Source organism: Alosa alosa, chromosome 3, assembly GCF_017589495.1.
Source record: "Alosa alosa isolate M-15738 ecotype Scorff River chromosome 3, AALO_Geno_1.1, whole genome shotgun sequence".
In the NCBI taxonomy this organism is placed as follows: Eukaryota; Metazoa; Chordata; class Actinopteri; order Clupeiformes; family Clupeidae; genus Alosa; species Alosa alosa.
Window position 1 is genome coordinate 20,064,758 of NC_063191.1, and position 12,237 is coordinate 20,076,994.

At 41.0% G+C, this 12,237-nt stretch overlaps 1 protein-coding gene across 2 annotated transcripts in view; it reads left to right on the forward strand.

Annotated features, from left to right (window-relative positions):
• tbl1x (transducin beta like 1 X-linked) overlaps nt 1–12,237 on the forward strand; it is a 25,073-nt gene continuing 12,836 nt past the window's right edge. For both annotated transcript variants that reach the window (XM_048239213.1, XM_048239214.1), the window contains exon 1: nt 1–318. The gene's annotated coding sequence lies outside the window, so the exon portion shown is untranslated. The remainder of the gene's footprint in view (nt 319–12,237) is intronic.

Genomic DNA, 12,237 nt, shown 5'->3' on the forward strand with positions numbered 1-12,237 from the left:
GCTCACTCTCAGAGAGTGTAAGGCGCTGTCTTACAGCTCCATTCTCAGAAACATCGAAAACTCCACTCAATTCATTTTCCGATCCAGGCACACGTTACTGGCTTAATATCCTACCTCACCGGTACTTCGCAATTCTCGATTATTTGTCTCTTCTCCTGGCACGGGAGAGCAGCTGGGGAGAAACCCGGTTGACAGAGTTTGAATAATAAGACGAAAATGGGTGGAAAGTCGCGGTTTGCGCACTGAAGTTAGAAGGTCTTTCCTTGTGGAAGTGAAAGAGGTGGCGTGAGTACCACGAGCTCACTCGCTCTTTGAAAGGTAAGAAGCTCTCTCTCTTCCTTTTTTGATGTTTTGAGAAGTTTTAAGTCGTAGACGTTTACCCAAAGTGTTTGGTGTATACCGACCGGTACATTATTTTGAACTCTCCGTAGAGCTTTAAAGTGAGTAGCCTACCTTATACTTTATTGTTATGACATACGGGTAACGTACACGTTTTTAAATATTGTCCACACTTTTAACTGTAACCCAAATGTATGGGCCTGTTATTCGGACGTCGAACAATAAAAAAGAAAGCTTGTAAAGCATGTGCTCTCTCTGCACCATCGTTTGGTTACTTTGGTTACTACTGGCAGTCTGTGTATTGTTCCTCGGGTATGGTGTATTCATAACATTATCGGCATGGAGTGATTTTGTTTGCGAACTGCATGGATATCTAATGAAATTATCTTAAAATATTTGTTAATAAGCAAAAGGTCCATGAATAGACTTCGGAAGCGCATGAGTGGGGGAGGGGAAGGTTTGCAACATTGAAATACAGCAGATACTGTTTCTTCTAGTAGCTGGCTTCCTTGACACCGCATTGATGGCCTACATTTTTACCCGACAGCGGAGTAAATAGATCGAAAGTCTGTCTTAGCCATTAGACCCCCCTGATAGCTTTCATTCATTGTATTGTTGGTCTTATCAAGTAATCATCATATGTGTGTGCTGTGTAGCATAAGTGTGAGAAACTCTTTTGTTTATACAACACAAATGTAAGGTAGGCATATGCAGTGTAAAAGATGGCAAGCAGTGAAGTGAGGAGTTGGTGTTTCTTCAGAGTGCACCCATGCATTTCCATCCTAAGCTCATGAGGCCTAGGTTAGAGTTGAGCACATGGTCCATAAGCCTGTACAGTCACTTCACCTGTTGATCAAGCTCATGGTGCCAAGTATCTCATTTGATTTTATATTAGGAATTATTTAGGTACTATTTAAAGTGTGCTTGGGTTGGTGGTTGTTTTTTTCCATGCACCAAATGACTAGCCTTGTATCGGACCATACAGTTATGTCTTTTCATTTGTGAGTTCTGGTTGAGGTAATATACTCTTTCCCTGCTTGGCCCCTGAGATTGTTTAAATATACTGCCCAGCTGAGGTCAGTTTTGTGGATATAGTTTATAGTACTCTTATGCAAGCTCTTCTGTGCCACCAAAACCAAACTGTGGTTACTTGAGCATATCTTAGACACAAGCATTATATGTTATGCATGGCTACTGGGTTCAATCCTTCATACAGTTTTGTGTTTCACAAGCTGTTCTACCTCACTCTTCTTTGAGAATAACCATGGAAGGCTTGTCATGATTTTTTGAGTTTAACTTGTGAACTAACAAACAAATGATCTGCTCTTCGTTTCACACCAGTAACCTGAGGCTCAGACACAGCAAAGGTTTTCTGTCCCAGGTTTGGATGTTTTTGTTGGGGACAGAGTTGTGTTCTTTCATTATCTGCACTCATAGGTTCTCACAGCATTCAGAATCCAAGGTGCCTAAACAATGTTTTAATTTTTAAATATTTGTCTAGTCTACGAGTTATTCTCAAGAAACAGTTCACATGGGCCACCAGCCAACTGGCAGGCTACAGTTCAGAAACTACACAGATTTTACTATGATTTTTATGAGTCATACTTAAATGGCCAGTTAGATCTGGCTTTAGAGCAGCAATGATGTACCAATTGTCATGAGTAGGTCGTAGGCATCTTCTGCCTGCCAGCCTAAAAGCAATCCTTCTCTGAAAAGCACTGGTCTGAGAAGCATAGATAAACAAGCTTATCAGTATCTCTCTGTTTCAGATATTCCAACATATTACCAAATCTGTATTGCAATGGTGGTTAACCATTACAACAAGGAGGAAAACCCAGTGGGTGATGAAGTTCATATAGAAATCATATACAAGCCCAGACAGTCAGGTACTGACCTAGTATGTAGTGTTCCACTCGTCTCATGTTTGGCTCCTTCAAGTGTGTGCCTTTTGTTGAAACACCAATGTTGTGTAAGACTAGGCGCTTTTCCACAGCAGGAACTTAGGGAACTTCCTTGGTGGTGTGAACATTTAAAAAAATAGCCTAATCAGTTCGGTTCATTCAGCCTTTCAGTTTTTTTACGAACCTACAAGTAACATAGCATGTTGTTTTGCTCTGATTGTATTTCAATAGCAGTAGTATAACATATTAATGATATGACTAATGCCAGATTCACCAACATTAAACCATTAAACTGATATTTTCTTAACATTAGGATTACTAAGTTGCTAACACTCAATTAAATCAATGCCCCATAGCAGCTGTTATAGTCACTTGTGTATCCTTAACAAGCTAAATGCTAGTTCACACTTCATGATTTGAAGCCCGATTTTAGTCACTTTAAAGAGTATTGGAAGTCACAGCCAAAAGACTTATGTTGCCGATAAATCAGCATTCTATATATCACCATCACTTCTCAAAGACTAGATCTGAGGGGCTCTTCAACACATCTCCAGGAGTCAAGCTACAGTCAAAGATGGCACCAAATCAAGACAAGAGGCAAAGCAACACATTTTCTACTGATTGTTCTTTAGATAAATAAGACAGGTCTATCTGTACTGCGGATTGTGTAGGGATCATTTCCATGTTGTCAGACACTACTAATGACACTTTGAGCCTTGTGGAAGTGGTACTGCGATATGCATGACTGCCCCATAGGATTACAATGTAGGCCTAGGCGCTTTGCAGTTGCAACCACCGTTTTGTGGTTGCATTTCTACCTCCATACCAGACATATTTCTCTTTGTTTTGCCTAGATGGTATAGTTAGACCCAAAAAGATCTAAAAATATAGCTGAAGTTAAAGCATTATGGAGTTCCCATTTAAGTAAGTCAGCCTGCCAGATAACGCAGAATATGTGCCTCATTCCTCCAGTTACAATGCTCTGGATGTCTTTCCCTCTGTCACTTCTTGCATGTTTTTTCCCAAGAAAATCAGACAAACTAGTTAGGGTTTTCACCTGGTGAGCGTTGTGTGTGTGTGTGTGTGTGTGTGTGTGTGTGTGTGACCCTCCAGTTGCCAATAGTGTAGTATGAATGAACACAAGGATGTTAAGACTTCAAATCACAAGACTGCAAGTTGTGTGAATTGCACAGCTATCCTGAGACTCAAGTTGTGTAATGTTAACTTCGATTCATTCCATGAGCTATCATTTTCAACCATTTATCCACTGATTTAAAATCCTCTGATTAAAAATATTCTAGCCCACAACATTTGAGGTCGGGAAGTTCGGTCTGGCATTGACCTCTCCAGAATAAGTCCCGCCTCCTAACTTCCGTATCCATCCAACCTTCGGTCGTCAAATGTCTATGGGAAATAACATGGCGTTTTGAAAGATCTTACCTGTCAAACTCTGTAGATGACAAAGTAGAAGAAGCTGGTGGGCAGATTGGCCTACACACTTCTGCCATCTAGTTTCCACTGGATTTTTTGATTGTCGGTGCCCACAATCTGCCCACCATTTTTTTCTACTTCGCTACCTACAGATGTTTTACCGGTATGATATTTCGAAACGCCATGTTATTTCCCATAGACAATCGACGCCCGGAAGTTGGATGGATACGGAAGTTACGGAGGCGGGACTTATTCTGGAGAGGTCAATGCCAGACCGAACTTCCTGACCTCAAATGTTGTGGGCAGGGCTAAGTTCGGAATGGCACCCAGGCTAGTGTTGCAATACTACTGTAACCTATTTGATGTTATTGCTGACTGCAGCACTTTGCAGTCAATGCGGCCGCCTTGGCAAAACAAGCCTGCCGCCTTAACGACGTTGTCAAAAAAAAAAAAAAGTGTCCTGTTTTTTCCCTTTCATTCCAAACCGTGACCAACGCCAATCTCCCTTCTCCGCAGAACGCATTAAAAAATAAGAAGAAACGTGTCATGAATCGAAAAATAATCAGATTTTATAATCTTTACATATGTGATATGCCTCCGAATCAGAGCTAGTGAGCGGAGCTGAGCGGTGCAAATATCTCGCTCCTCGTTCTCAAGAATCAGTCAAATCGCGAACAGCCACAGCTCTGTTTAATGGTCAGGTGTGATGAAATGAATTCATATTCCACTTTTCCAAACGTTGCAGGCCTATGGTAAGGTTTAGTGGTAGGGTTGTCCAATGATCAAGTTGTTGCTTCAATTTGTGTTTTAATTTATGTGACGCACCGATACTGGGTTCATCCGTTTGGCGCAAGTTTAAAATATTTAGCTGACTGCGTGATTTGTCATTTTCGTTCTTTTGGCAATTAATCCCGACTGATCCCTTTAGTTATCGTTGCCAAGCTTGTTTGTTGTTGCACTATCAGTGTTGCAGTCTTTTTAAATAAATGTTCTGAGTGAAATATATTGTCGTTGCTCTTAGTTCTTTGGGACCAGGGAGCTAAATTGACCTGACGCGAATTTGACCAGAGAAGCGGCCGAGTAAACAGCCACCTGCTCTCAGCACAGTGTTGACTAATCGGACGCGCAAGACTGACAATAGACGGGCCTAGGCCCGTCCAGGCCCATCCATGCCTACGCGTATGCTTTCTAAATTATTTAGCTAACTCCATCCCCATCAACAAACTTAGGCTATATGGCCAATATCTTTGAAATTTAACGGTCTTGGTTTTATTAGTGGGCATGCCTCAGACTCGTGGTGTGAGCGGTATGGGAGCGAAACGGAGCGGCCACTCCGGCCTCTAAATTAAAAAACGCTCCGCGCTCAAATTCCATCCATATTGCACAAAACTATAAAATGATCTAAACTTCATTCACTCTCGGTGTATAGATCAGGACAGACTTGCGGAACAGGCTGCAGGTCAACAGTCTGACAGCCTGCATGAAGATTAGCCTGCATTAATGGTCCAATAGTAAAACAGTGCAATTACCAAAGGGCCCTTGAAATTATCTTTTTAAAGCCAAGGAGGATGGCTTGTAACAATGTTAGTTGTCAGCTCTGCCATAAGTAGTGACTGATTACATTTGCACATTTTGTTGTTTTGCACTTTCTTTTGCACTTGTTCGGTAGTTTGTAATAGGCTTTGTTAAAATTGCACAAATTACACATATTTTGAAATATTTGTATAGTTTGGTGTTGTTACTTTGTTCTTTGTTAACTGTTATTTTGAGAAGCTGGTTATTTATTTAATGTAGTGTTTAATAACAAATTGTTAAATATACAGAGTCTGTAGTGTATCACACAAACAAGACACCAACACCCACACCCCCCCACCGATGGCAACCGATACAAGAACCCCCCCCCAGGGCCTAAGACCTACCAGCTTGACTAGCACATTTCCTGCGGGAAACCCTGCCTCCTGATTTGGATTGAGAATGAAATCTACTTCACTGGCCGAGGATGATTTAGACACTGATGAAACACTTGGGCCTACATAACGTGTGTAATTCAAAGTAAGGGCTACATGATGTATATACGTAACGAGAGAAAATCGGGTATGTGGAACAACTGGCTCAACAGAGCTTTGAGAATATTTGGTGAATTGTCAGAATGTTAGCCTGTTCAGTTGAATGCCCTCAAACTGAAGCAAAAGCAGTGATTGAGATGATAATCTTAAAACGGTTGCATTCAAACCTGCTGGTAAGCCTATGCTTGTTTGAAAGCTTTTATGTCATAAAATAAATTAGTATATAGCCTGTTGTCTCCCATAAGTCCTATAGTGTTTGAAATATAATTATCTGAAATGCATGGCTTTCAGTTGGTCATTTATGCCTAGTATTTAATCTGTGTAGCACACAGTTGATTTGACATTCATGAACAATCGTCGACACATGAAGCAGTTTTAATTATTAACTGCATATAGGCCTACAGGCTACAGAATTATCCTTTGGCTTGCATCAGATATAATATAGCCCACTGGCAAAGCATATTATAGTCACTGAACAGCCTATAACATTCACGTTATTCACGTTAACCTCATTAATGGAACCAAATTCTCAGTAAAATTAGCGAGACTAATAATAATAATAATAATAATAAGCCAGGTTTGGCCTTTAGCGAGGTTGATGGAATACCCCCCTATGGTTGTTGTGCACAGCTTATGTCTCTGTTGTTGTGTACTGTGCCTTTCAAACATGTGATGCCTGGCTGCTCAGCCTGTTCAGGACTAAGAATGCTGATAAACATTTCAATCGTCTCTTCCCATCTCTCCCCATCTGACCTTCATGTCAGATGGAGTGTGGGGAGGGGGTGGCGAGGAGTGTCTGTGAATAGAGTGGATGGGGAGGTGCTTCTGGGTGACACTCACAGCTGTTGACAAGAGATGCACAGTGTTGCATATCACTATGGCAACAGAGCACTTACTCATTGGCCTCTGAAAAGGAGGGAAATCTCAAGTCATTTCATTTTAAATGAAAATATACCTCTGTTTAGGTTAATGTTGGTCATCCTTTAAGTATAGTATGCGGTTAGTAAGTTAAAATTCTGAGTATTCCTGGGGAGCCGTTAACTAAGAACATTAGAGTGGATTGCAGTAGCCTTTGAAAAACATTGTAGGCCTAGCCTATGCCTTAGGTGCCTTTTTCCCCTGCCAGATATATTAAGGTGTATGAAAACGGAAGCATATTATTTCACAATTTTAGTGATGTAAAAGTGATGTTTGTTTATTTTATCAAGTTAAATTTAAATAAATGTATAAATTAAATAAATAAAAATGTTATGTTCAGCAATATTTGTCCTCAAGCATACTGCCTGAACCAGTGGGACTTAATTGGCAGACCCATAGCTGTAATGTATTTCGATAATTCAGGTATTGCGGTGACAATGAGTGTCTTGTGCTGTGATTGAAAAATAATTCAGTTAACATCTTTTATGAAGAGTTTATGCAGTAGTCTTTTACAGATGACTTGAAGTTGGCACCATGTGGTCTTTGGGCAGTGTCCATAATCTTCATTATACAACTGCATATCTGTAAGAATAGCCCAGTAATGGTCAAATTGTCCTAGCATTGATATAACATTAGACGATTAGAAAAAACATTACTGCCATAAAACATACTTCCATAAAACATAAACCTGTTGTCTTTCCTTTCAAATACATAGCATTATGTAGCATTTTTACTCCTCACAACATCTTTTGTAGGATGCAACTTAGAGCCAAATATCTATAGTGATGCATAACTGGAATTACGAAATGCACAACAAGTAATTGAGAAAGGTTGACACCAGGCAGCGTTAACAGGCTTTTACAAATGCCCATTGAATCAATTCACACCTGTGATGCAGTGGCAGGGTTTGGGTTTCTGAGGGAGACGTAATCAAAACTGCCTGAATAAAGCTAGAAAGGTCAGTTGAGCAATCAGTCAGAGCGGTCCCAAGACTGCCATAGCCTCCTTACACACCTTAGCAACAGACTCTTTGACTTCAGAGTGGAGGCTCTCATCCTCTTAAGCCCTCCTTACACTGACAGACTTTGGAAAGATTTGGAAAAGATTTTTGAAAGACTACAGTCTAAGACCCTTTCACATCTAAAGACGAGTAGTAGAGTTTTAAGTCACAGACTATGATTTTGCAACGACTATGGATCTTGCAGGGTCACTATTCACAAGACTGCAACTAGATTCCTTTAAATTATTACCCATTGTGCAATAGATAAACACGAACTGAAATGATGGCCTACTAAACTCAAAGTCGTATTTTCGTGTTTCTGCAGCATTGTTTCATGCATGACATCCCTAACCGATATAGAGTTGTTCTGTCACGTGGAAGAGCCGACTAAATATGTATAAGAAATGACAAATATTATAAGAATAACAGCTGTCGCCTACTTTGCCCCTTCCTGTTTGGTGTTGGAGAGAGGTGACTATTGTTTTTTATAGTTCACGTCACTGTTTGCATGAGCTACGACTAGAAAGACTTGCGATAATATCAAACATGTTTGATATTGTCGTAACGGCAAAACTAGAAAAGGACTGACTCCGACTGACTTAAAAACCGCTAAGATTGGCACCTTAGACTTAGCGATCTAATTGACGGGAGCGCGCCGCGATTCCAGTAACTCCCATGATTTCTGTCCGACTTTGGAAATTTAGTCGCCGACTGTGAAAACAGACCAAACAGACCATTAGTTGGATTTGGACTGAGCGCTCAGTATCCTACTGCCAATTTTCCATCGCAGTGGTAATGGAACTAATTTCTTAATGTATCCTTTTGGCTCTAGAGCGTGTCTGTGGATTATTTTGATATGTCCTTTTGTGGTAAATGTTTTGCTGTAAAAATGTCCTATTTTTTTTAATACGGACAAGTGTGTGCTGGATTTGTCTCACTGTGAGCTTGGTGTCAACTCTTTTTGTACCATTTAGCTGTTTAAGATGAAGGCAAACAGACGACAACAACCCCCCCCCCCCCCAATCTGTAGAAAAACAAGTGCTTCCCCAAGACACTGGGAATCCCCCATTTCCCCTGCCCTTCCCCCACATCACCTGCCCCCCCCCCCCTCCCTGTGGCTGTCTGGCTGTGATTGTGGAGGCCAAGTCAGTCATCGAGCAACAGGGCTAAGACTGCTAGAAATGGCCATTGTGGCGACCTGTTGGAAGGCCCAGTATTTATCCAGCATTCCCTCTCCCCTCCCAGCTGTGTAGACTGCAGTCCATCCAGAGGCTTCAAAGCAGGTTTAGTCAGCAGAGCAGTTCAAGAGAAAATGGCTGCTGTTTCCAGGTCTTGTTTGCACTTCTATCAGGAGGTTACTCATGAAAAAAAAATTGGGTTTTTACCATGTTGAGTCTCTCTCTCTCTCTCTCTCTCTCTCTCTCTCTCTCTCTCTCTCTCTCTCTCTCTCTCTCTCTCTCTCTCTCTCTCTCTCTCTCTCTCTCTCTCTCTCTCTCACACACACAGCCTAACTGATTTCTCTGACACACACAGCCTAACTGATTTCTCCTCCTGTCTCTGTTTTTGTGGTGTCCTGCTTTCCTCCATCAGTCACATTAAACCTCACAGCTTCTGTCGGCTCCTTTACTCTGATGCTGTTCTCTGATTTGGGCACACAGCTTTGGAGTATTTGCATATTATTGAGTTTCCTCTATCTTTATCCCCCATATCACTGCAACTGCCATAATTATGCTGTGTGCCTTTTTACATCCTCAATGAATATGAATATAGGAACACATATAATATTTATATACATTCTTTGTCGAATTGTAAATGCATCTGGTTTATCATTACAGCCTATGTTAAGCTCTTATTATTCTGTTGTTTTAAGTCATGCTCAATGTTGAATAGATTTTGGTAAAACCAATGCTGGCTTGTCCTTGAGTTCCACGCTACAACCCATCTGGGTCTATTTTTAGAGCAGATTAGCCAGCAGAATCGAGCCTTAGAGTGTGAGATTTCCTCTTTTTTCACAGACTTCCATGACCTTATGGGTGCAGCTGGTCCTGTACGCAGGCTGCTCTGTCCTCAGGGTGTACAGTGATATTAATATCGGATTCTGAGCGCTGCATTACTAATGCCCCTTTTGAAGTGGCTGTTTGCTCTGGGAGTTATCAATGTAATTTTAATGTTGTGAATTGCATTAGTACTGGAGATACTTTATGATTAATTTAATCTTAACACTACAGAGATGATTAACATTGATGCAAATAGAGAGTATTAAGAAAGTGCTACCTTTTGTAATAAATACATTCCCTCTGCAATGTATGCAGCACTAGCATTTTTGAAATAGAATATATTAGGGCATGTGATCAAGGCAACTAGTGATCTTTTTAGCATCTGTTTTATTCACACATCAATTTATCATTTTGCCATGCCCATGTAATTAAAACCACACTCTTTACAGTATGTCTTTAGCAGAACACCTGTTAAGTATGAAAACCATCGGACAAATAGGTTGAACGATATTCGAAGATCAGAGAGACAAGCATACAGATGGATATTCCTTGCTTGATAGGTAGACTGGCACGGTGCCTAAAACTGGGTGTGGTGTGCTTAGCAGGTAAGGGTCTAGGGATGAGGGTAGAATAAACTCTGATTATTTTTACTCAACCACTGCTTTAATTGTCCTGAAAATGGTCTGATTCTGAGATTGTAAAATATCCAGTGGGTAGAAAAGGTAACTCTAACCCAACCCAAGCCACCTTGAGTGTTATTGGTTGTCAGTGGGGGTTGTGATCTCATTGTTCTTAATGACTGGTCAATTTGTTTAGGGCTAGTCCACACGTACGAAACCGATCTTTTTTTCCTCCGTCTTCCCTGAAACCGCATCAAGAATATTTGCGTCCAAACGGATCCATCTCAACACGTTACTTTATACCCCAGGCCTATAGGTGGCACTGTTTCTTTACAGAAATTGACCAAAGTTTGTGCTTTACAAACAGACAGAATAGGCTATGACGAAATGGCTAGTGCAAGGAAACCAGAATTGTTTGTGTGGACTGATGGTGAACTGTCAACTGTAAAACTAATAAACTTTATTTTACGGTTTGTGAAGGGTGCAGTCCCGTCCTTTATTTGGCTAACGCAGGTAGGCCTACTAATCACCTTTTACTTTCTTTGGTTGTAGGATAGTCCGTGATTCACATTAGTTTTGGCTATCACCGCAATTAGGCTACTAAACGCAAGGCTTACCCAAGTTCTAGGCTATTCTGTTGCCACATTTATAATATTGCTATAAAACCTTCATTAGTAACAGTCAATATGTTTGCCTGCATCAAATCGCGCACAAATTAATGTAGCCTAAACTTACACCGCACTTTCCTAATAACTTAAGTTCTCTCGCGTCACTGACAGTAGCTAGAATGCATTAAAAAACACCGGGAAAAAACAGTGTTCAGTCCACCAAGTCATAAGCTATCGGCGCTGCGCAGCACCAGTTGTGATATTTATCTTACGGAGTGTAATCGTAGGTAATGTCATGTGTGAACTAGTATTGTTAGGCAATACTATAAGTGCAAGTCCAGGGCAGCTGAGGTGTGGCGATGACATCATCGATACGCAAGCAGGATGTGCGGTTTTGCTGTCTAAACGAATTCAAACGGGCTATGGTTTCAGATTTCTCCACTCTGGGACCAGGTTTCAGAAAAGTGCGGTTTAGGGCAGTGCGTTTACAGGATTCGTTTGGACGCTCCGCCAAGACTAAGCGAAACCTCTGCGTTTAACCTAAAAAGCGTCTCCGTGTGGACGGGCCCTCAGTGAAGGACATAACAATGTGGGCAGGTGACAGGCCAATGGCAAATGTATAAAACCTGTAGTCAGTACTGACTCACTACACTAGAACCACTACATCTTACGTTTGTGAGCCAACAGAAAAACAAGTAGTTAATTTTAAAAGATTAAATCCATTGAAAGAAAAAAGTTTGTTTTAGAAGATTAAATCCATTGAAAAGATTTACAGGTCTACTATTCCTGCTTATTATTTGTTGAGTATCAGCAATATTGTCAGTGAATGGCTAGCAGTACTTATAACAGGGCTTAAATTTCACTGCGGGATTGCGGGTATTGCGCATAATTTGTTCAAGTCCCGCAACTCTAGCCATCATAATGCGAGAAATTCCCGCATACACTTTTACAGCCTGTCTGATGACGTTAATATAGCCTAATCATTAAGTGGCGTGAATGCGGTGCTATTGACCGGACTGATCAACTACCGAGTTGATATGAACATAGCCTCATGCAGACGCACACACACACACGGAGAGAGAGAGAACCACTTTGCCCTTACGCAAATAGGCTACGCTACCATGGCAAACTTTTACATCTGGAAAGAGCTCCTTGGTAACTATCCTGCTAGCTCAGTCAGGTCACGTCAACACTTGATCCCAGAAAGATTGTCTTCGACATGTTAGTTTTTTCAACACTTATTATATCTAATGACATAGAAAACATAATGATTTGCATACACATACCGCACTGTGCACAACTTTTATTCACTAGCGACTATAGCCTAAAACCGTCAGGTTGAAGGGGGCTAATTACT